Source organism: Monodelphis domestica, chromosome 5 (assembly GCF_027887165.1).
Source record: "Monodelphis domestica isolate mMonDom1 chromosome 5, mMonDom1.pri, whole genome shotgun sequence".
NCBI classification, from domain to species: Eukaryota; Metazoa; Chordata; class Mammalia; order Didelphimorphia; family Didelphidae; genus Monodelphis; species Monodelphis domestica.
Window position 1 is genome coordinate 198,274,732 of NC_077231.1, and position 24,485 is coordinate 198,299,216.

Consider the following 24,485-nt stretch of genomic DNA (forward strand, 5'->3'; position numbering starts at 1 on the left):
TTGGGGATGATCTGATTCAACCCTTTCAATGGTCAGATCTTTCAACTGATGCTCACCTTGACCTCACTTCTAAAATATCATATCGTCCTTTTTTCAGTTTATCTTCTAGCTCCCTGAACCATAATTGCAAGGTTGACCTCTAGCATGATTGCCCAGTTGTTTATAAAGGAACATTACTATTTTGAATCTCTGGTCAAACTAGACAATAACTTATGGATTCAGAACATCAAAATCCCCATCAGAATTAGTTTAAGATTAGAAGGTAAATCTTTGTATCTTTCACCTTCTCCTTCTGGAGGGGGTGTGGGACATTATATTATCCTCCAGTATGTCCTAACAGAATTGTTATGGAAGCATTTTGTAACCAAAAATCTGAGATTTGTTACTTTTTCTAAACATTTTCTGATTAAGAACTCCTGTATAGTAAATAATAAATTTCAATAAAGTGAAAGAAAAGATAGAACACTAGATTTGGAGATAGGAAGGCCTGGGTTCAAATCTCACCTCAGACCAGGATATTGCCCTGGAGAAATCATTTTGAATTTTCTCATTTACTTCATCTATAAAAAGGAAATGATATTGATATCTACTTCAAAGGCTTGCAGCAAAATGGAATAAAACACGCAAGTGATTTTAGAAAATGTAAAGCATTAAAATGAGTTTTGCACCCATAAAATATAAAAAGCAAAACAAATAAATGATTCTTACATGATTTTTATGAAACTATTTAGAACCCAGTTCATCAAGATATACATCTTAGGCATAATAGGTTGAAGTAAATGTCTCTTATTACATTATATGTAGGTATGTGAAGAAGTAACTGCTGTTTCATTCTGGGAGCCAAGAAACCCCTGACCTACTTACCAGTCACTTCCAGTAGTTCCCCATAAGCACTTTGGAACACTGCAAATTTTCAAGCAATAAATCTGGTTCATTTTTCTTATTGTTATGATTATAATAATGACTCTGGTTGTCAAATATCTGAATGTAAAACAGGAAGCTGGAATCTAGGATAGTTATACTTAAAATTAATTGTACATACATCTGATTTTATAAAAGAGATTAATTTTCAGAAGTACTTTAGTTCAATTTTAGAGCATACTACTTAAAATGTACCATTTTCATGGAATCCAAATACTCTCAGTGTATGATTCCAAATTTTGGGGACTAAATCAGAAAATTATATTCTCAATAGTTGAAACTAAGAGTCATAAGACTTAGTCCTAGTAGGAACCATTTTTTCCACAGACTGATCAGTCTGGGGGAATATATATTTTTAAAAATTGAATATATCGGGGTCAGCTAGGTGGCTTAGTGACTAAGTAGCCAGGCTTGGAAAGAGGAGGTCTTGGGTTAAAATATGGTCCTTAGACACTGCCTAGTTGTGTGGCCCTGGGTAAGTCACTTAACCCCCATTGTCTAGCCCTTGTCACTCTTCTGCCTTAGAAACAAAATATAGTATTAATTTTAAGATGGAAGGTACAGCTTTAAAATACTTTAAATATATTAAACATGAGAAATGGACCTTTAATCCTACAAAATACAACTCTTCCATCCAACTATGAATAACTGGACAGTTTATGCCTCTGGTTTGGTTTTTGTTTGCTTCATTTTTACTTAAGACCTATGGTTTCATGCATGTGGAATATTCTTCAAACACCCTTCATCAAAACAGTTGCTCTATAACTTTTATTGTCTTAGGACTTTACTGGGAACACAAGAAATATAGAACTTGAATTCAGATCTTCCTGATTCAAAGTTCAGTCCTTTCTTTTATCACACTGGCTTTTTTTTAATAATCTCTTAATTGCCAAGGAAAATTAATTTATAATTTATATTTCTGTTAAAAACAGCAAAGTCTTCCGGGTTAACATGGCTGCAATCTAGACATGAATCACTTCCTCTCCCCAGCACCGAACGAAATAGATTACCTCAAAAGAGCATAAAAAATCACCTTTGGAAGAACAGAGGGACTCTCCAGTACCCCACAGAAATGAAGATGTGTGGGGCTTAAACATTTCCACACCATAAGGAGGAGGAAAAGCTTGCACAAAAACGTGAACTGAGCCACCCCTCCCCTCAATTCCCCACCCCCTCCAAACCAGGGTAAGGTATCAGACCGCTCAGTGGGACAGCAAGTGAGTGAGGAGCATCTCTGTTTTGGGGGTGGAGTGGCACACCAGGGTCCTTGGGATATAAAGATTGCAAGGAAACGACCTCTCAGGGAAAATCCTGCACTGGGCAAATGGGCGGCTGCGCTGAGAGGCTGTGCTGAGCAAAGGGGAGGCCACGCTGAGAAGCTGCGCTGAGCAAAGGGGCAGCAGCACTGATCAAAGGGGCAGCCGCGCTGAGCACAGGGGCCTGCACTCTAAGAAACCTCAGAGGCTGGGAAGAACAAGTGTGAGGCAACCTAAATTCACAGAAAACCCACCCATATCACCCAGAACCCAGACCAAAAAGGAAAGGGGAATAAAACCACCAAAGGGATGGCTCACATGGTCCAAAATCAAGCCTCCAGGAAGAAAGGGAAAAAGGTAACTATTGAAAACTTTTATGGTGGGAGTAACCAAGGAAAAGAAGAGAAAGAGGATGAAACCCAAACAAAATCAAAACATGCCTCACAAAAATGGAAATTATCCACAAGCTCTGGAAGAACTCAAATTGGAGCTTACCCAAAAGATGGAAACCTTCTGGAAAGAAAAATGGGAGAAAGAACTCAGCAGTCTGATAGACAAGAATTCACAATTGGAGAAAGAGCTGGAAGCATCTAATAGAAGGGCAGACAAAGCTGAAAAGCAAAACCAGTCCCTAAGGACCAGAATTAAGCAACTAGAAGACAGTGAGCATGCAAAACAGCAAGAATTAATAAAGCAAAGCCAAAAAATTTATGAATTAGAAGAAAACACAAAATATCTCACTGAAAAGGTCACAGACCTGGAAAACAGAGAAGAGACAACATGAGAATTATTGGTCTGCTCGAAAAACCAGAGATAAACAAAAACCTAGATGCTATACTACAGGAGATTATAGAAGAAAATTGCCCACATGTTCTGGAGCAAGGGGACAAAATCGAAATAGAAAGGGTTCATAGAACACCCTCTATAATAAATCCCCAAAAGACAACCCCCAGGAATGTAATCGCCAAATTCAAGAGCTTCCAAGAAAAGGAGAAAATCCTACAAGAAGCCAAGAAGAGGAGCTTCAGATATAGGGGGGCTCCCATAAGAATAACACAGGACTTAGCGGCTAACACACTAAGAGACTGCTAAGCATGGAACACGATATTTAGAAAGGCAAGAGATCTGGGTCTCCAACCAAGAATGAACTATCCAGCAAAACTGACTATATACTTCCAGGGGAAAGTATGGGCATTCAACAAAATAGAAGATTTCCAAGCATTTGCTAAGAAAAGACCAGGACTTAGTGGAAAATTTGACACCCAATCACAGAAAGGTAAATATGAAAGAAAGGGAAAAGGAGATAAATTTTATCTTTTTTTAAGTCAAACTCTCTTCTAAAAGGACTACATTTACATCAAATTATATATATTAATATATGGGGAAAATGTATTCTGTAACTCTCAAAAATTGTATGAACCATAAGAGTAGTTAGAAGAATCATGCATAGAGAAAGATTGGGGCATCAAGAAGATTTGGTGAAAGGGGGGGCAAAGAAAGGAAAAGGGAGGGGGGAAGTGTTGACAATACTAAGACTTACTTCAAGAAATAGGGGGGCTGACTAAATAGAATAATCTTTCCCATAGAAAGATACACATGGGAAGGGGAAGGGAAGATCTCTCATATGAGAAGGAGAGGAAGAGAGCGTGAAGTGGTATTACTTAAACCTTACTCTCAGTGAAATCATCTCTGAGAGGGAAGAACATCTAGATCCAGTGGGATCCTGAATTCTATCTTTTCCAACAGGGTAAGAAAGAAAGGGAAATTAAGGAAGGGGAGGGGGAGGGGGAGGGAGTAAAAAAGGGAGGGAAGAAGAGGGGAGTGGGGAAGGGAGCATAAAAAGGGAGGGGCTAGAAACGGAAACATACCAAGGGAGGGGACAAGGGGGACTGACATAAAGTAAATCACTTGTTCAAAAGGATATAGCTAGGGAAGACAGGTCAGAACTAGGGGAAGATATCAAAATGCCAGGGAATCCACAAGTGACAATCATAACTTTGAACGTGAATGGGGTGAACTCACCCATAAAATGTAGACAAATAGCAGATTGGATTAGAACCCAAAACCCTACTATATGTTGTCTTCAAGAAACACATATGAGGCGGGTTGATACTCATAAGGTTAGATTTAAAGGATGGAGTAAGACCTTTTGGGCCTCAACTGATAGAAAGAAGGCAGGAGTTGCAATCATGATATCTGACAAAGCCAAAGCAAAAATAGACCTGATCAAAAGGGATAGGGAAGGTAAATATATTCTGTTAAAAGGGAGTATAGACAATGAGGAAATATCACTAATCAACATTTATGCACCAAATGGTATAGCATCCAAATTTCTAATGGAGAAACTAGGAGAATTGAAGAAGGAAACAGACAGTAAAACCATATTAATGGGGACTTGAACAAACCACTATCAAATTTAGATAAATCAAACGAAAAAACAAATAAGAAAGAAGTAAAAGAGGTGAATGAAATCTTAGAAAAATTAGAGTTAATAGACATATGGAGAAAAATAAATGGGGACAAAAAGGAACACACCTTCCTCTCAGCATCACATGGCACATTCACAAAATTAGATCATACACTAGGTCACAGAAATATGGCACTCAAATGCAGAAGAGCAGAAATAATAAATGCAACCTTTTCAGATCATAAAGCAATAAAAATATTGATCAGTACAGGTACATGGACAGCCAAATCAAAAATTAATTGGAAATTAAATAATATGAAACTCCAAAATCGGTTAGTTAGAGAAGAAATCATAGAAACAATTAATAATTTCATTGAGGAAAATGCAATGGTGAGACATCCTTTCAAACCTTATGGGATGCAGCCAAAGCAGTAATCTGAGGTAAATTCATATCCCTGAGTGCATATATTAACAAACTAGGGAGAGCAAAAATCAATCAATTTGAAATGCAAATAAAAAAACTCAAAAGCGATCAAATTAAAAAACCCCAGCAGAAATCCAAACTAGAGATCCTAAAAATTAAGGGAGAAATTAATAAAATAGAAAGTGATAGAAATATTGATTTAATAAATAAGACTAGAAGCTGGTACTTTGAAAAAACAGACAAAATAGACAAAGTACTGGTCAATCTAATTAAAAAAAGGAAAGAAGAAAGGCAAATTAACAGCATCAAGAATGAAAAGGGGGACCCACCTCCAATGAAGAGGAAATTAAGGCAATCATTAAAAACTACTTTGCCCAACTATATGGCAATAAATATACCAACCTAGGTGATATGGATGAATATTTACAAAAATATAAATTGCCTATACTAACAGAAGAAGAAATAGATTTCTTAAATAATCACATATCAGAAAAAGAAATCCAACAGGCCATCAAAGAACTTCCTAAGAAAAAATCCCCAGAGCCTGATGGATTCACCAGTGAATTCTATCAAACATTCAAAGAACAGCTAACCCCAATACTATACAAACTATTTGACATAATAATCAAAGAGGGAGTTCTTCCAAATTCCTTTTATGACACAAACAATGTTCTGATCTCAAAGCCAGGCAGGCCAAAAACAGAGAAAGAAAAGTATAGACCAGTCTCCCTAATGAATATAGATGTAAAAATCTTCAATAGGATACTAGCAAAAAGACTAAAGCAAGTGATCAGAAGAGTCATTCACCATGATCAAGTAGGATTTATACCAGGTATGCAGGGATGGTTCAATATTAGGGAAACCATCCACATAATCGACCATATCAACAAGCAAACCAACAAAAATCACATGATTATTTCAATAGATGCAGAAAAAGCCTTTGACAAAATACAACACCCATTCCTATTAAAAACACTAGAAAGCATAGGAATAGAAGGGTCTTTCCTAAAAATAATAAACAGTATATATCTAAAACCATCAACTAATATTATCTGCAATGGGGATAAACTAGATGTATTCCCAATAAGATCAGGAGTGAAACAAGGATGCCCATTATCACCTCTACTATTTGACATTGTACTAGAAAAACTAGTAATAGCAATTAGAGAAGAAAAAGAAATTGAAGTCATCAAATAGGCAAGGAGGAGACCAAGTTATCACTCTTTGCAGATGACATGATGGTCTACTTAAAGAATCCTAGAGATTCAACCAAAACGCTAATTGAAATAATCAACAACTTTAGCAAAGTTGCAGGATACAAAATAAACCCACATAAGTCATTAGCATTTCTATATATTTCCAACACAGCTCAGCAGCAAAAACTAGAAAGAGAAATCCCATTCAAAATCACCTTAGACAAAATAAAATACTTAGGAATCTATCTCCTGAAACAAATACAGGAACTATATGAACACAACTACAAAACACTCTCCATACAACTAAAACTAGACTTGAGCAATATAATAAAAATGACCATACTACCCAAACTCATTTATCTATTTAGTGCCATACCCATTGAACTTCCAAAAGATTATTTACTGATTTAGAAAAAAACATAACAAAGTTAATTTGGAAAAACAAAGGATCAAGGATATCCAGGGAAACAATGAAAAAAATACAAAGGAAGGGGGCCTTGCAGTCCCAGATCTCAGACTATATTATAAAGCAGCGGTAACCAAAACAATTTGGTACTGTCTAAGAGACAGAAAGGAGGATCAGTGGAATAGACTCGGGGTAAGTGACCTCAGCAGGACAGTATACGACAAACCCAGAGAACCCAGCTTTCGGGATAAAAATACAGTATTTCATAAAATCTGCTGGGAAAATTGGAGGACAGTGTGGGAAAGATTAGGTTTAGATCAACACCTCACACCCCACTCCAAGATAAATTCAAAATGGGTGATTGACTTGAACATAAAGAAGGAAACTATAAGAAATTTAGGTGAACACAGAATAGTATACATGTCAGACCTTTGGGAAGGGAAAGATTTTAAAACCAAGCAAGACTTAGAAAGAGTCAGAAAATGCAAAATAAATAATTTAGAATACATCAAATTAAAAAGTTTTTGTACAAACAAAACCAATATAACTAAAATCAGAAGGAAAGCAACAAATTGGGAAGCAATCTTCATAAAAACCTCTGACAAAGGTTTAATTACTCAAATTTACAAAGAGCTAAATCAATTGTACAAAAAATCAAGCCATTCTCCAATTGATAAATGGGCAAGGGACATGAACAGGCAGTTTTCAGCCAAAGAAATCAAAACTATTAATAAGCACATGAAAAAGTGCTCTACATCTCTTATGATCAAAAAGATGTAAATCAAAGAAACTCTGAGGTATCACCTCACACCTAGCAGATTGGCTAACATGACAGCTATGAAAAGTAATGAATGCTGGAGGGGATGTGGCAAAGTTGGGACACTAATTCATTGCTGGTGTAGTTGTGAATTGATCCAACCATTCTGGAGGGCAATTTGGAACTATGCCCAAACGGTGATAAAAGACTGTCTGCCCTTTGATCCAGCCATAGCACTCCTGGGTTTGTACCCCAAAGAGATAATAATGAAAAAACCTTGTACAAGAATATTCATAGCTCTACTCTTTGTGGTGGCCAAAAATTGGAAAACGAGGGGATGCCTTTCAATTGGGAAATGGCTGGACAAATTGTGGTATATGTTGGTGATGGAATACTATTGTGCTAAAAGGAATAATAAAGTGGAGGAATTCCATGGAGTCTGGAACAACCTCCAGGAAGTGATGCAGAGCGAAAGGAGCAGAACCAGGAAATCATTATACACAGAGACTGATACACTGTGGTACAATCGAAGGTAATGGACTTCTCCATTAGAGACAATGCAATGTCCCTGAACAATCTGTAGGGATCTGGGAGAAAAACACTATCCACAAGCAGAGGATAAACTGTGAGAGTAGAAGCACCAAAGAAAAGCAACTGCTTGACTACAGGGATGGAGGGGATAGGACTGAGGAGTGACTCTAATTGAACACTCTAGAGCAAATACCAACAACACGGAAATGGGTTCGAGTCAAGACACATGTGATACCCAGTGGAATCATGCGCCGGCTATGGGAGAGGTGGTTGGGGGGCGGGGGGGGAGGAAAAGAAAATGATTTTTGTTTCCAATGAATAATGTTTGGAAATGACCAAATAAAATAATATTAAAAAAAAAAAACAGCAAAGTCAGTTAGGTAGGTTGTTTAAAATCCTCCCTGATTTTTTCCATCAGAAGACTAAGATAACAATATTGCTTTTTCATTTTATGAATGTGCTTTATACAAAATAACCATTTCATATGGAAATAAAGCTATAGATCTCTAAGTTTCAAAAAGCTTTTAAAAAGTTCTTTAAAAATTATTCAGCACAGTATTGAACTACTGAAATAAGTGTGACTCTGAGTCTTTATTATCGTCATATCAAAGACACTTTATGAATGTAAAGTTTCATCATTATTTGAAAACTAGAAATACAACCCATAATTGCCATAATTGGACAGTTCTTAAATAAGTAGAATGAATCTTTACAACAACAGCAACAAGATCTATTTGTCAGGGAGATATAACTCAGCAAAGAAGAAGAATTGGGATATTTAAATAAAACTCCTTCCAAGAAAAATGATTAAGTGGCTATTAAAATATTTAATATTTGGTTAAAAGAAAGAGAAATGAATGTTCCATGATTAGACATAATTTAAGTAATGCATTTTAAAATGGTATACTAACAACACAAAATGTGATATAATGCTTTACATCCACTTATATAAGATTCCACACAAGGTGATGACAAATATATACTCCCCCAAAATGCTACAATAGTTAAAAATCAGTCACCGATCTAATCACCACCCCACTCCTCTTAAATAAGTATTATCTCCAGAGCTATAAAAATTGACATACAACTTATAACTCATAATGCCTTGTGATGGCTATTTTTGGGTTAATAAGAACAATTTTTATAGTCACTGTTTAAATTATAACAATTCTTAAGCCTTGCAAAAAATGTATATGTAATTTACAGTAGACAGAGTTCTAATGAGAAACCTCTTACAATGTCCTGGGGAGGGACTAAATAAGTGATGGTGAAACTTTTAAAGGTGGAGTGCCTGGCCCCAGCCCCAGTCCACCCCCAGATCAAGTGCAATGGCCCTTCTCCCACACTGAGGGCCATGTGTACCCAGCCATCCAATTACCCCACACAGGGGAGGGAGGAATAAATCTTATTAGCCTTTCGGGGGAAAGAAGTTGAAGTAAGGAATATCCTCAGTGAGTGTAGGAAGGGGAGTGTTCCAAACTCTATGCTCCCTTCCAGCTCTGCCACCTCTGACACATCCACCTTACCACTGTGTGCTCCCATTGGCTGCTGGGCAGAGGAGTGGGGAGGTACAGTGAAGGTTTGGGGAGAGGCCAGCTGGAGTCCCTCTGCCTTTCTAGTAATGAACTCAGAATGGGAGCAGAGGCCAGGGAGGCCATGTGCCCACAGAGAACATTCTACATGCTATCTGTCGTTCAAGCTATAGGTTCACCATCACTGTTGGCTTGCATCACAGGAAGTTCTTTCCTAGAAGTGTGCATCCAGCAGCTCACGCTTGACCTGGCTCTCTATTGTCTATAAGGACTTTTCATACAACTTTGAGTTCAATGTAATCTGTTCTAGACTGGACAGAGTCCATGGCTAGTTAGGTTGTGATGAATGGTCTATTTTTAATGAATTAATATTAAAAAAGACAACATTCAAATAATTTCAATCATCACAGCGGAAAGTACACATATTATTAGGTTAGTAACAAAATTCAGGAAATTAAAGGCAGAGCTAAGGAAGGGAATAAAAATTGGCAAGCTTTGACTTCTCCATTAAAATGGAGTCTCTGGGAAGAATTCACGAGTAAGAGAAGTGAGTTAGATTAGTAGAGCGATGTTTCAGGTTGAGAAGGTCAAAGGGAAGAAAGGGTGTTCCAAGGTAAGAAAGCCCAATGCAATAGAAGAAGTTCCATGATGAACTGGCAGCTGAAGCATGGTAGCAAAATTCAGAAAGTCAGAAGCAAAGCAAAGAAGTCACTCAACACAAATTATGACCTTGAGCTTGGAATGCAGATGGAATGGTGTAGGCTCAAGTCCTTGAGAGCAGAGAAGCAAGGACAGCTTTAGCAAGGAGCCTGATATGTGAGGCAACTATATCGGAATTAGAAAATAGTGTTTCAGAACTCAAAGGGCTTATGAGGAATCAAATTCTCTCTGCCCTCTTTCTCTTCCTCTCCTCCTCTCTCCACATCTCTCCCCTCTGTGTCTCTTTTCTTTTTTCATAGGATATCTCACTCTCCCTGGAAGTGGAGTGGCAAACAGATGCTCTGTTCCACACTTTCCCTTCAGGCTTCTCCTGGCTGCCAAGCAAGTCTTCTCTCTCTTGCATACACAAATGGTCTTGTGTCAAGACAAGTTCAACTGAGTCACAGAGGACAGGTACAAAGCCATACTCTTTACAGCAATGTAAAGGATTCATACTTTTAAGCTAAATGCTTCATTTTAAAATAAAATTATATTGATATCTTTTGGCTTTACATCATTTGTATTTCCCAATGTAGCCTTCTACCCTATCCTTGCCAGAACAGAATAATCTTTTATAACAAAAACATTTTAAAGTGATGGAGGGAGGGTTGGTAAAGAGAAGAGTGGGGAATAACTCATCAATGCTAACCACATTATAAAGAAGTAGGGGGAGGTGCATATCATATCTCTTCTTTGAGGACACAATTTTGTAGCACTCAATTTCTATTGTTACGTGATGGTGCTTTCATTAGTCACTGTATATGTGGTTTTTCTTTTTTCTATTACCTAGGCTTAAAATTAAGAATTGCAATAATATATAATCTGGATTCATATTTCAAAAGTTTTTAAAGTGTGTATACCTTTTGTCCCAGTAATATCACTATTAGGTCTATTCTCTAAAGTGATCAAGGAAAAAGGAAAAGAAACTCTATGTGTGAAATTTGTTATTGATTACTGATTATTGATTTATACTTAAAAGTTTTGCTAATCATAATATTAACTATTATAATTGAGTTTTATCATTGTAACCAAGCTTTAAGGTTTTGAGGTCTAGAATATTATTGGGTAGATCTAATGCCAGCACTCAATAGGTAAGTTAAATAAAATGCCAGTTGAGGGGGATGAAATAGAAAAAAGATGATTCAATCTAGTCACAATCTGTTTTTCTAGTGGTAGATTATTCTGGATTAGGGAGTGATAGATAAGAGACCTTCCAGAGAATGTTCTGGGGAGAAGACTAATTCTGTGTTCACCTCTTAAGGCCAAATTCTGGAAAGTCCCTGGTGTAGGAGAGCACTGTGGGTTGGTTCTTAAAATAGCTGTTCTAACTGCTTCAGAGGTCTTCCATTCCTCTCTAATGTTGGCAACCACTTAGTCTTATCAATAAATAGGTAAGTTGAGACCTCTTGTGACTCAATCTTGCATTATCATGGATTTATTGTGATATGTTCTAAAATAGTAAAGCAGCTCTTTTTGTAGTAGCAAATAACTGGAAACTGAAGGAATGTCCATCATTTGGGGAATGGCTGAACAGATTGTTTTACATGTTTATAATGGAATACTATTGTGCCATTAGAAATGACAAAACAAGATGATCACAAAAAACCCGGAAAGGCTTATATGTAGTGATGCAAAGTGAAGTGGTCAGAACCTGAAGAATATTTTACACAGTAACAAAATATATATGGTGATCAACTGTGAATGACAACTACTATCAACAAGGAAAAGATCTAGAACAAATCCAAGGGATTCATGATGAAAATGAATTTCCACTGCCATAGAAGGAACAGATGGGAGTCTGAATAAAGATTGAAATATACCATTTTCATTTTATTTCCTTTATTATCTTTTTTCTAGGGGAAACAATAGGTATTTTGTTTCAAAATATGATGAACAGGGAAGTATGTTTTATGTGATAGTATATAGACTACCTGCCTTCTTGGGGATGGGGAGGAGATGGGAGGAAGGATGAAAAAAGGAATGAAATACAGTATTTTGGACATAGCTAATGTGAAAATTTATTTCTCTTGGATAAGCATATTTTTGCATATTTATAACAAATAACATATATTGTGCTATTGTTATGTTACAAATTCTGTTACTTTCTATATTTAAAAAAGTAGTAACAAAAAAAAAAAGAATTGCACTCATTTTGGAGAACTCACATCAACCTTACAAGGTAGGTGATATTGCATCTGCATTTTAGATGTGAGAAAATTGAGGCTGAGAATAGTGAAATGATTTTCCCAGGATCCCAAAACTAGACAAGAATCAAATTCATGTCATTCTGGCTTGATGTGAAGGACTATAGTCACTCCATTAGTTGGCAGTGATTTCAAGGAGAAAAGCATACTAAAAACAATTGAGTAAGCAATGTTTTGACCCCCCACATAAATTGCTGCATGGCTGTAGCTGATATCCACAGGGTACATATTGTACTATCTTATTTTTTTCTGTGAAAATTGCTGTATTGGAAAGTATCCTAGTCTTGAACTTAAATTCTAATTCCATCTCTGACAACAATTATCCATGTGACTTAGAGCAATGCTTAAGTCTACTGAATCTATTTACTTAAAAGGTCACAGAGAAGGAAAGTACAAAATACTTTTATTATCTAACTCAGCAGTGTTTTGTCAACTTAAAACATTTTATCAATTCTGATTAGCATAACTAGCAATATGTAATTTGGAACTAACAGTGTGAATTAGAGTTTGAATTAAATGAATGGGCTAGAACTAGATAAGAACTTGCTGAGTGGCCCCATAATTTACCATTTCCTTCTCCAAGTCATTTTATAGTTAAGCAAACTGAGGCAAACAAGGTTAAATGATCTCACCAGGGTCATAGCCAGTAAGTGCCTGAGGATAGATTTCAACCAAGGTCTTCTGCTGGGAGCCATCAGACCACAATGTCTTGACAGAGTCATGCGTGGTAGCTGAGGAGACTACAGAGTGGTCCTTGGCAAGATGTGATTGCCCAAGGTCCCCCTTTATATTACCTCTTTCACCAATGCCCCTTACCTATGAATTGACATGATCATTATGTGCCCAATTCCAAAAGAAATACTGCAAGAGCAAAACACATGTACCCTTATTCCCAAAAACTTCACCAAAAGATCAGACCCTCAAACCCAATCCCAAAAGACTATCATGGATTAACTTTTACTTAGGTACATAATTCCCAGCAAAACCACAGCTACAGGACAAGCCCCAAACTTACCCACTCAGAGAAACCTATTCTCATGAAGCCAGCACACAAATCAATCATAGAGGACCAGACAATAAGTACAAATACATCAAGCTTCAATACACCTCTGTGACTCAATTTCACAAACTAGTAACTCAGGAACTTCCTAGTAAGAACCCTGAGAAATGATCAGTCTAAATTTGAATTGTGTTCCCAGTACCCCTCAACAATATGATTGTTGAATTATCTTTTAAGAACTTTTGATTAATTATTCCATTTTATTAAAAGCAATAAGTAGTTTTCCTTGATTGTTTGTAAGCTCAAAACATCTCACAGGATAATGAGAAAATTAAGCCACCTGTGACAAAATAATTTATCTTGTATACTTTGTGTAATCACAATATTAGAATATAGAATGTTAATCAAGTGATTTGTTAAAAGTTAATGTATTGAACTTCTTGGTAAACATGGTGACAGTCTAAACGCGGGTCACTACCTCTCCCCAGCACACACCGACAAGAATTACCCCAAAAGACCTTAAGAATTATTTTCAGAGGAACAGAGGAACTGTACAGTGGGGCACAGCATTGAAGGTGCATGAGATTGGGGCTTTTCCAGTCTATAAGAGGGTGAAAGGGCTTCCACCCAAACGTGAGCAAATCTACCACCCCCCACCCCCACCTACAGAGCCAGAGCCAGAGCCAGCGCACACCAAGACAAGTGAGCAAGGGGCACCCCTGGAGTGAGCAAGGGGCATTTTGGGGTCCTTGGGATCTAATTAGGTCTGCAGGGGACCCACCCCTGAAAGCAGCTAAGTGGGAAACCCAGGCGGGCAGGAGAGCGCAGACCTTGAGAGCCCTTGAGAATGTAGCACCAAAAAGAGCTGCAAAGGACTGGGAGATTCCAGAGCTTGCCTCAGGAAAAATCTTTGCTCCTTAACTCCATACACAAAGAATCTTCCCAGCTGATTCAGATTTCTGACTAAAGAGGGAAGGGAAAACATCCAGAAAAATTGCTAATTGTACAAAGGAGCCTCAAAATCCTTCAAAAAAAAACCCCAAAAGAAGGCTGTGACCCTCGAGAATTTTTACAGAGGAAAAACTCAGGCTATAGAGGAAATAATGGACAAAACTCAATCGGAAGTAAAACCTAAAAAAAAAAATCAAAATTGCCCTCAAGCCCTGGAAGAATCTCAATAGGAGCTTATCAAAAAAAATGGAAGCTTTCTGGAAAAAGAAGTGGGAAGTGGTTAAAAAAATGAAGAAATCATAGCTGAATACCAAAAGGTTAAAGCAGAAAACCAAAAAATTATAACAGAAAATCAGGTCTTAAGGACCAGAATTGAGCACCTGGAAATCAATGATCTTGCAAAACAGCAAGAATTAATAAAGCAAAGTCAAAAGACTGACAAAATAGAAGAAAACATAAAATATATCACTGACAAGGTGACAGATCAGGAAAACAGAGGAAGGAGAGACAATTTGAAAATATTGGTCTAAGAGATAATTGAAGAAAACTGCCCTGAAGTTCTTGAACAAGGGGGAAAAATAGACATTGAAAGAGTTCATAAAATACCCTCTACACTAAACCCCCCGAAATCAACTCCCAGAAATGTAATTGCCAAATTCCAGAGCTTTCAAACTAAGGAGAAAATCCTACAAGAAGCTAAAAAGAAACAATTCAGATACAAAGGAGCATCAAACAGGATCACACAAGACCTGGCAGCTTGCATGCTAAAGGACCACAAGGCCTGGAACATGATATTCAGTAAGGCAAGAGAACTGGGTCTTCAACCAAGAATCACCTATCCATCAAAACTAACTATATAATTCCAAGGGAAAGTAGGGGCATTCAACAAAATAAAAGATTTCCAAGTATTTGTAAGGAAAAGACCAGAACTAAGTGGAAAGTTTGATATCCAAACACGAAGATTAAGAGAAACATGAAAAGGTAAATATGGAAAAGTAGGAAAAGGAGAAAAAAGGTTTTTTTTTAAATTCAAACTCTCTTTGTTAAGGGCTACAATTAGATCAAATTATATATATTAATATATGGGGAAAATGTTATTTGTAAATCTCAAAAAAATGTTTTCATTATTATAGTAAATAGAAGAATCATTCATTGGAAAAGATTGGGGCATTAAAGGCTATAAAATGATATGCAAAAAAGGGGGGAATTGATGATGGTACTAAGAGATACTTGAAGAAATAAAATAAATAGAATAATCTTTGTCACACAAAGATACACATGGGAAGGGGAGGGGAAGAATACTCTTATAAGAAGGAGAGGAAGAAAATGTTAATAGGTAATACTCGAATATTACTCTCAGTGAAATCAATTCTGAGAGGGAAAAGCATCTAGATCCATTGGGATCTTGAAGTCTATCTAATCCTAAAGGGTAAGGAAGAAGGGAAAACTAAGGGTGGTAGGTGGGAGGGAGTTAGAAAAAAAAGGTGAGAAGGAGAGGGGGGAGGGAACTTAACAGACCCTATAAAAGCAAGAAGGGAACAAAAAGGGAGGGGCCAGAAAGGGAAGCACATCAAGGGAGAGGAATAGGGGGAATTGACTAAAAGTAAACCACTGGTTTAAAAGGATATAGCAAAAGAAGAAAGGTCAGAACTAGGAGAAGATATCAAAATGCTAGGGAATTTAAAAGTGACAATCATAACTTTGAACGTGTATGGGATGAACTCACCCATAAAATGTAGACAAATAGGAGAGTGGATTAGAATCCAGAATCATACCATATGTTGTCTAGACGAGACACACATGAGGCGAGTAGATACTCATAATAATTGGGAATATTTCCCTGGTAACCACCTTATATTTGATTTAAAAACCAAGACACTGTAGTGAAACATATTTTCTGCAGTCACAATTTACTCACCTTCTCTTATATCTATCACAATTTATATCTTCCACCATTTTAACTCACTACAGTTTACAACATCAACCATTTTAATTATTACAGTTTAAGCCAAACAACTATTTTAAATCTTACAGTTTATGGTGACCACGAAGGGACAGAGTCTCCCCAGAGGGAGTTCCAGCCAGAGTCATCCTCCCTTGAGAGACTTCCTTAGAGAATTCCTCCAAGAGCTTCTTCTCAAGCGATCTCCAAAAGAATCTCCTTCAAAGTCTTCAAAAGTCTCCTCCAAAAGGATCTATCTCCAAGGATCTATCTCCAAGGAATCTATCTCCAAGGATCTCCAAGCCTCTCCAAGCCTCCAAGGATCCCTTGCTCAAGAGATTCCTTTTCTTATATAAGGGGTTTTTTCCTATGTCACCTCCCCTAAGTTCTTCCATCTACCAATTACTGAAGATGTTTTCTAAAAGGACAGCCCATATGAATTCCTGCTAAGTCAACTAATCTCCTCAGTAAGTCTGAACCAGAGAAAATGCTGCTGTGTCTACTAATCCCCTCATTAATTCTGAACCAGAGAAAACACAGCTGAGTTGACTAATCTCATTAAGGAAAACTTGCCCGACCCTTTTAGGTACCTAGAATCCCATTGTATCAATTCTAAAAAACAGGCATTGCTCAAAGAACTCCTTGCCTTATTATAAGCATGGGTCCAAGCACTTTCATTGTTTAGCAAGGAGTTTTCTCCCCTAAAGCAGTCTTAAGTACGGGTGGAGTAGAGGTCCTCCCATTTCTGATCCTGGCGAGTTCTCACATCAAAATGGGGAATGTTTTCCAGTAGGGAATTTGTTCCAATGGAGGATTCCTCAATGTGGAAATTTTTTAACAGTCACAAGTCTGAGAGATTTCAACATTTACAGGAGGGGAGGGAGGAAAAGAAAATGATCCAGGTATCCAATGAATAATGTTTGAAATTGACCAAATAAAAATAATGTTTTTAAAAAAAGTTAATGTATCACTTTTCCAATCATCTCTCTTTGAACATGTGTGTTAGGTAATGTAATCTGCATGCCAAGAAAATTGATAAAAAAATAAATCCCAGGACTGGGAATGGTGGAGCAGCTATCAGATGCAAAGCAGTCCCATGGCCATAATGATTAATCTGTCTTTTGTTTGTTATTTATTTTGACTGATCATTTGTCACCTGTCTGGAACCCTGGAGTCATGAGTGAGGCTGGACCCCACCCATAGCAGTCTTCTTGATTTTAGACCTGGTACTTTATTCACTGTACCACCTAGATGCTAGATAAGAAGTAGTTTATAGAGAAGTTATGAGAACTGCTTTACATTCCCCATCCTCTATTATATATTTAACCCTCTCCTTTGACAATCATTGATCACTAAAGAATTTGATATCCTGTGAGTATGATAGTAAAAAAAAAACTGTAATCAAGCATTATAATAAAAAGCACTAAAATTAAAATATAGTCATCATTAGTTGAATACACACAAGATCCTTGATTTGATTAGAGAGAATGAGAGAGAGGCAAGAGAAGACTCCCTTGACCTTGAAAGATGGCATCCAGCTCAGTGTCATCAACTCAGACTATTGCTGGAGAACCAGCAAGTGAATTACCCAGGGTCACACAGACTATTAAGTTCCTTGAGGTCAGGGGCTTTTTGTCTTTTATCTTTTGTTTGCACATCTCTAGCACCTAGCACTTGTTTAGCCATTCAGTCTTATCTGACCCTGCATGATCTCATGCACCATAGCACACCAAGCTCTTCAATCCTCCACTATCTCTCAGTCTGTCCAAGTTCATGTTTGATGTTTCTCTGGCACTTTCTAGCATCTATTGCAGTGGCTGGCATTCATGGGACTCCTATAAGATCCCTGTTCTTATGATCACTGACAGCACTTTAAATCCAGTCCTCTAACCGATATCCTATCTTTAGCCATATTAGCCTTTAATTACCTCTCCAAAATTCTTTAAGCCCCTGAATAGAATTCATTAACTAATATTGATAGTGCTCTTTAAGGTTTACAAAGCACTTTCCTCCCAATAACCTTATTAGATAGGTTATGCAATTATAAGCAACCTCATTTTGCATGGGAAAAAGATTGAAGCCCAGAGAAAGGGAGTGTTTGGCCCAGGGACCTAATTCTAGTGTTAAATTTAAGACCCACACCCAGGTTTCTTAATGCCAAGTCCACCCTGGTGTCTGCAACCATACCAAGCTGCTTCTAGGTAGTAAGTGACAAGAATATTCTAATGAACACTTTGGGATGTTACACATTTATTATCTTTTTTTAAAAATGAGTGCAAGGAAATGGAAAACATAGAAATATTATGACTGGAGTTGTAATAGAGTTAGTCTGGTGGTAAAAAGAGAGACAAAGAATAGGCAGGATCCAGGAGAGACAGCTGATGTTTAATTTGGCCAAGGGAGAGAAGAGGGGGAGTGAGTCTGTAGTTCCCCCCTTCAGTCTCCCCTCAGTTATGGCTGTTCACCCTAACTGCCTCTTGACTTCCCTCTAATACTATGATTATCATAGTATGATATATAGAGCTTCCCTCCTCAGAGAAAGAGAAAAGTTACTCTCCCCCTCAAGCTGGAACTGTTTCCCCACTCACACTAGAATCATTTCAGGAAGACAACAAATTTTATTCTTATGGATCAATTGGAGATAACACAGGGAAATGGTTGAAGGAGGGGTTTGTGAGGAAAAATGGAAAAAAAGGTGTCCCTTTTCTAACTATCCCTTCCTCCCTCCTCAAGTTGGGGAACCCAGGGACCTAATTTTAGTGTTAGATTTAAGACCCACAGCCAGGTTTCCTAATGCCAAGTCCACCCAGGTATCTGCAACCATACCAAGCTGCTTCTAGGTAGTTAAGTGACAAGAATATTCTAATGTCTGCAATCTTGGTAGCCTTGGGCCCCTGAGAGATTCAGGCTTGATGGTCCTGGTCTTGGCCCCAGTGGGCACAGTTCAGACCCTGAGCACCAGGAACTGTGAGGTGATCTTGTCAGTTCCTTTGTGTCTTCTCAAGCTGGCCACTTCAGTTTGGAATTGGAGGTGGGGGGAGAGGTGTCCAGTCACCAGGAGAAAGATGTACATCTTTTCTCAGAAGCAAGTCTTAACCAGACCTTTTCCTCAGGTTGTCTCAGGGTTGAGAGAGCTAACTGCCTCTCCCCCAGAATCTCCTGCTCTCTTAAGATTCCAGAATCTCTCCTGGGACCCCTCCCCCATTGTGGCTGAGGCACCAGCAATTTCCCAGACTGTAACTCCAGTTCTTGGGTTTGAAACTGCTATCACAGAATTGAAACTTAATTCTACTTTGCCAGTCTGAATCTATGAATTCTCATAAGAAAAACTAGCAGTTTTCATTAAGTTAGCTTGCTTCAGTGAATGGAAATATGGTAAACGTTATAAAATTTTGTGAACTAATTGAGTAGGAAAATCAGTTGTGTAATTGTTTCCTTGGGGAAAATTTGTCCTCACTGCAAAGTTATGGATTCTAGCAGCCAAGGTCATATGTAAAATACCTTTCTTCACTCTTAAAGCTCTTTTTTTCACATTCTTTTTCCCTACACCAGCACCTTAAGCACTTGTTCAGATACTACCCTTGCTTATAGTTGTAGAAGTATTTTTCCCTTCTTTCTAATGCCCTTTCTAAAGACATCAAGACCTGCTGAATTCCCACCTCTCCTTGAAAAATATCTTAGATGGCACCTTCTTCAGGAAGCTTTCCCTGATCATTCCAGACCATGATAACTTCCCATAGCACTTTTACTTATGTCTCTCATGAGTTTATAGATTACTTGTATCTTAAAGATTTGTACATTATAGTTCCTGCAGTTATAAAATAAGCTCAATGAAAATACTGAAAGTTCCCATCTAATCCAATATTTGCATTTTTTCAGAGCAACAGAGTTGAAATCTTACTAGTGTTATTACTTTGGTATGTCATCTACAACCCTGTGCTTCAGTTTCTTCATCTGAAAAATGAGAGGATTGGTCTAGATGGTCTTCATGGGCTCTTCCAGCTCTAGATCTATAATCCTATTAATGTTCCTACAATCTAAAGCCCAGTATTCCCTAGATAGATAGTACATTATGACACTTTAATAGATCTTTAGTCTCATCCAATTAGGAATACCCCCCCCCCTTAGTACAGACCATAATCCCTCTGGGTCTTCTTGTTCTGTGAGATTTTTCTCCATTTTCCCTTTTATATCTCATACAGAAGAGACAGTGTGGAACACTGGAAATAGTATTGGGTTCAGAGTCAGAGGACCTAGTTTGAATATCATCTCTGATAGGTGTCACCTTTATAAACTTATACAAATCACTTAGATTTTATGACTCAGTTTCTTCATTCAAAAATCTTTCATTTTATTATTTTTTTCTAATGGACTGAAGAACATTCTCTCACATAGATATAGAATAAGAAGGGACATTAGAAGACTCAATCCAATCAATCCCTCATTTTACAGATAAGGAAACTAAGATCCAAAGTGATTAAGTAACTTCCCAGAGTTTCAAAAGTTAATAAGCAGGATTCAAATCCAGGTGTTTAAGATTCCAAATTTGGTGATCTTTTTCTATGCTGCCTCTAAATCTTTTGACATTTCATGGATAAAAATGCAAGATATGAGACATCCATTTGATACTCTTCCTCTGGTTGTTTAATTTGTCGAAAATCTTTCCTATTCATTTTTAAAAGCTATCCTTTGAGAGAGTTATTACACAGACAAAATTTTTGGCAATATGCCATAACCTATTTTTACCCACCATGAACTTTCCATTGCCCCCTGGGTAACCAAAAGTCTTTGATATGTGGTGTTCTAAAATTCACTATCACAGAAGGAAATTAATATTTATTGAATTTGTAAAATAAAACAAAATATGTGACTAAAGTTAAATTATTCAATAAATAAATGAAATTGCTTCTTTATTTTTTTATTGGAAAAATATTTCTTTAAATAAGCATTTACACTAGGAGGTTCAGACTATCACATATCAGTTGATTCCTAAATTATTTTTGTAGAATTTTAATAATTTACTATAATTTAATCTACTGTGCAAGTATACTTTAAATACAAATTATGAATATTTATTATAAATTCTGTTAAAGTAGAAATATTTATCCTGCTATTTCTAATATATGCCATTGCACTGTAAAAGTTGACATAGCTAATTCCCTCAAGGTACCTATAGCAGTGAGAATAAACCTTTTGGAAACAGAGTTCCATGCCCTCCCCCACACTGAGTGCCAGGTGCACCCTCCCTTACCTGACAAAGATAATGGGAAGAAGCACTCCCATTGGTCTGCTGGGTGAAGGGACAGGTGAAGTGAAGAATATCCTCAGCAAGTGTAGAGATAGGGAGGGGAGTGGTCTGAGTACTCCACTTCCCTCCAGCTCTGCCATTTGTGAGGCACCCACCTTACCTGCTTGGAGCTTTCATTGGACTGCTGGGCAGAGGATGAGTGATGTGGAAAAAAATGTCATTGGGCAGGGTGGAGAGGAGGAAGGGAGCAACTCTACCCAAGTCCCTCTGTCTTCTAGGAATGAACTCTGAGTGTGGGGAGGGCAGCCATTTGCCCACAGGGAGCTCTTTCTGCATGTCATCTTTGGCACCTGTACCATAGTTTTGCCATCATTGTCTCAAAAATTTACCCTGGGCTTAGAACTAGGGATTCAAGGACAAAACATAGTTTGTATCTGTAGATATCTTAAGACTAAGGATAGAAATTCAACTGTACCTTTACCAGGCTGAATCTATGAAACCTCATTAGAAAAATAAGCAGTTTTCATTCAGTTAGCTTGTATCAGTGATATGTATAAGATAAATATAGGGAAATCCATGAAGAAAGTATGCTGGTTATTGGGAGAATTAGGAAAAGCTTCATATAGATGACACTTAAACTAAGTCTGGAAGGAAGTTTGGAATACTAAGCAATGTTGATGAGGTGGGGGCACATTTTAGACATGGGGACTTTGCCAGTATCAAAAGAAGAGATGAAAAAGGGATTGTCACATAAGAAAAGAAAAGGTTAACTTAGTTAAACTAAACAGTTTCTGATAGTAATAAGACTGGAAAGTCATGCTGAAGTCGAATAATAATAGCTAATAATAGTGTGTATTTATTTTTTTTAATTTTATGGAGGTCTTCCAAGTTTCATCTGAATCTGTCCATTTCATCATTTATTAAGGCTCCATAATATTTCATTATATTTATGTATCATAATTTTCATAGTCATTCCCTAAGAGCTGCTCACATGTCTAACATCTCACAAATCTAACATTTTTTTTGCAACTACAAAGAAACTGCTATGAACATTTTTGCTTATATAAGTTCCTTTCTTTCTTTGATCTCTTATACCATTGAGTTCATCATAAGCTTAGTAGTGTCAAAGCTGGGTCAAAGCACATGCATAATTGCTTGGGGAGCCAAAGTTTCAAATCACTTTTTTTTTTACTTTTTAAACATTATTTTATTTGGTTATTTACAAACATTATTCATTGGAAACAATGATCATTATCTTTTCCTTCCCCTACCCCCTCCCACCACTTCTCCCATAGCGTGTGCACAATTCCACTGGGTTTCACAAGTGTTCTTGGTTCTAACCCATTTCCATGTAATTGGTATTTGCACTAGAGTGTTCATTTAGAGTCTCTCCTCAGTCATTTCCTCTCAGCCCCTGTAGTGAAGCAATTGCTTTTCATCGGTGTTTTTTATTCCCACAGTTTATCCTCTGTTTGTGGATAGTGTTTTTTAGATCCCTGCAGATTGTTCAGAGACATTGCATTGTCCCTAGTGGAGGAGTCCATTACCATCGATTGTACCACAATGTATCACTCTCTGTGCACAATGTTTTCCTGGTTCTGTTCCTTTCGCTCTGCATCACTTCCTGGAGGTTGTTCTAGTCTCCATGGAATTCCTCCACTTTATTATTCCTTTTAGCACAATAGTATTCCATCACCAACATATACCACAATTTGTTCAGATATTTCCCAATTGAAGGGCATCCCCTCATTTTCCAATTTTTGGACACCACAAAGAGCGTAGCTATGAATATTCTTGTACAAGTCTTTTTCCTTATTATCTCTTTCAGGTACAAACCCAGCAGTGCTATGGCTAGATCAAAGGGTAGACAGTCTTTTATTGTCCTTTGTGCATTGTTCCAAATTGCCTCCAGAATGGTTGGATCAGTTCACAACTCCACCAGCAATGAATTAATGTCCCTACTTTGCCGCATCCCCTCCAGCATTCATTACTTTCCATAACTGTCATGTTAGCCAATCTTCTAGGTGTGAGGTGATACCTCAGAGTTGTTTTGATTTGCATCTCTCTGATTATAAGAGATGTAGAACACTTTTTCATGTGCTTATTAATAGTTTGATTTCTTTGGCTGAAAACTGCCTGTTCATGTCAATTGGAGAATGGCTTGATTTTTTGTACAATTGATTTAGCTCTTTGTAAATTTGAGTAATTAAATATTTGTCAGAGGTTTTTATGAAGATTTCTTCCAAATTTGTTGCTTTCCTTATGATTTTAGTTATATTGGTTTTGTTTGTACAAAAGCTTTTTAATTTGATGTAGTCGAAATTATTTATTTTACATTTTGTGACTCTCTATGTCTTGCTTAGTTTTAAAGTCTTTCCCTTCCCAAAGGTTTGACATGTATACTATTCTGTGTTTACCTAATTTACTCATAGTTTCCTTCTTTATGTTCATGTAAATCACCCACTTTGAATTTATCTTGGTTTAGGTTGTGAGGTGTTGATCTAATCCTTATCTCTCCCACACTGTCTTCCGGTTTTCCCAGCAGTTTTTATCGAATACTGGGTTTTTGACCCAAAAGCTGGGATCTTTGGGTTTATCAAATATTGTCTTGCTTTTCATTATTTCCCTGGATATCCTTGATCCTTTGTTCTTCCAAATTAACTTTGTTATGGTTTTTTCCAAATCAGTAAAGAAATTTTTTGGAAGTTCTATGGGTATGGCACTAAATAGATAGATAAGTTTGGGTAGGATGGTCATTTTTACTATATTGGCTCGTCCTACCCATGAGCAGTTAATGTTTTTCCAATTGCTCAAGTCTAGTTTTAGTTGTATGGAGAGTGTTTTGTAGTTGTGTTCATGTAGTTCCTGTGTTTGTCTCAGGAGATAGATTCCTAGGTATTTTATTTTGTCTAAGGTGTTTTTGAATGGGATTTCTCTTTCTAGTTTTTGCTGCTGAACTATGTTGGAGATGTATAGAAATGCTGAAGACTTATGCGGGTTTATTTTGTATC

The 24,485-nt window shown here is 37.2% G+C and overlaps 1 protein-coding gene across 2 annotated transcripts in view; it reads right to left on the reverse strand.

Moving 5' to 3' along the window:
* Positions 1-24,485, reverse strand: part of GRM8 (glutamate metabotropic receptor 8) — a 1,023,203-nt gene that overhangs the window by 202,780 nt on the left and 795,938 nt on the right. The window lies entirely within an intron of this gene.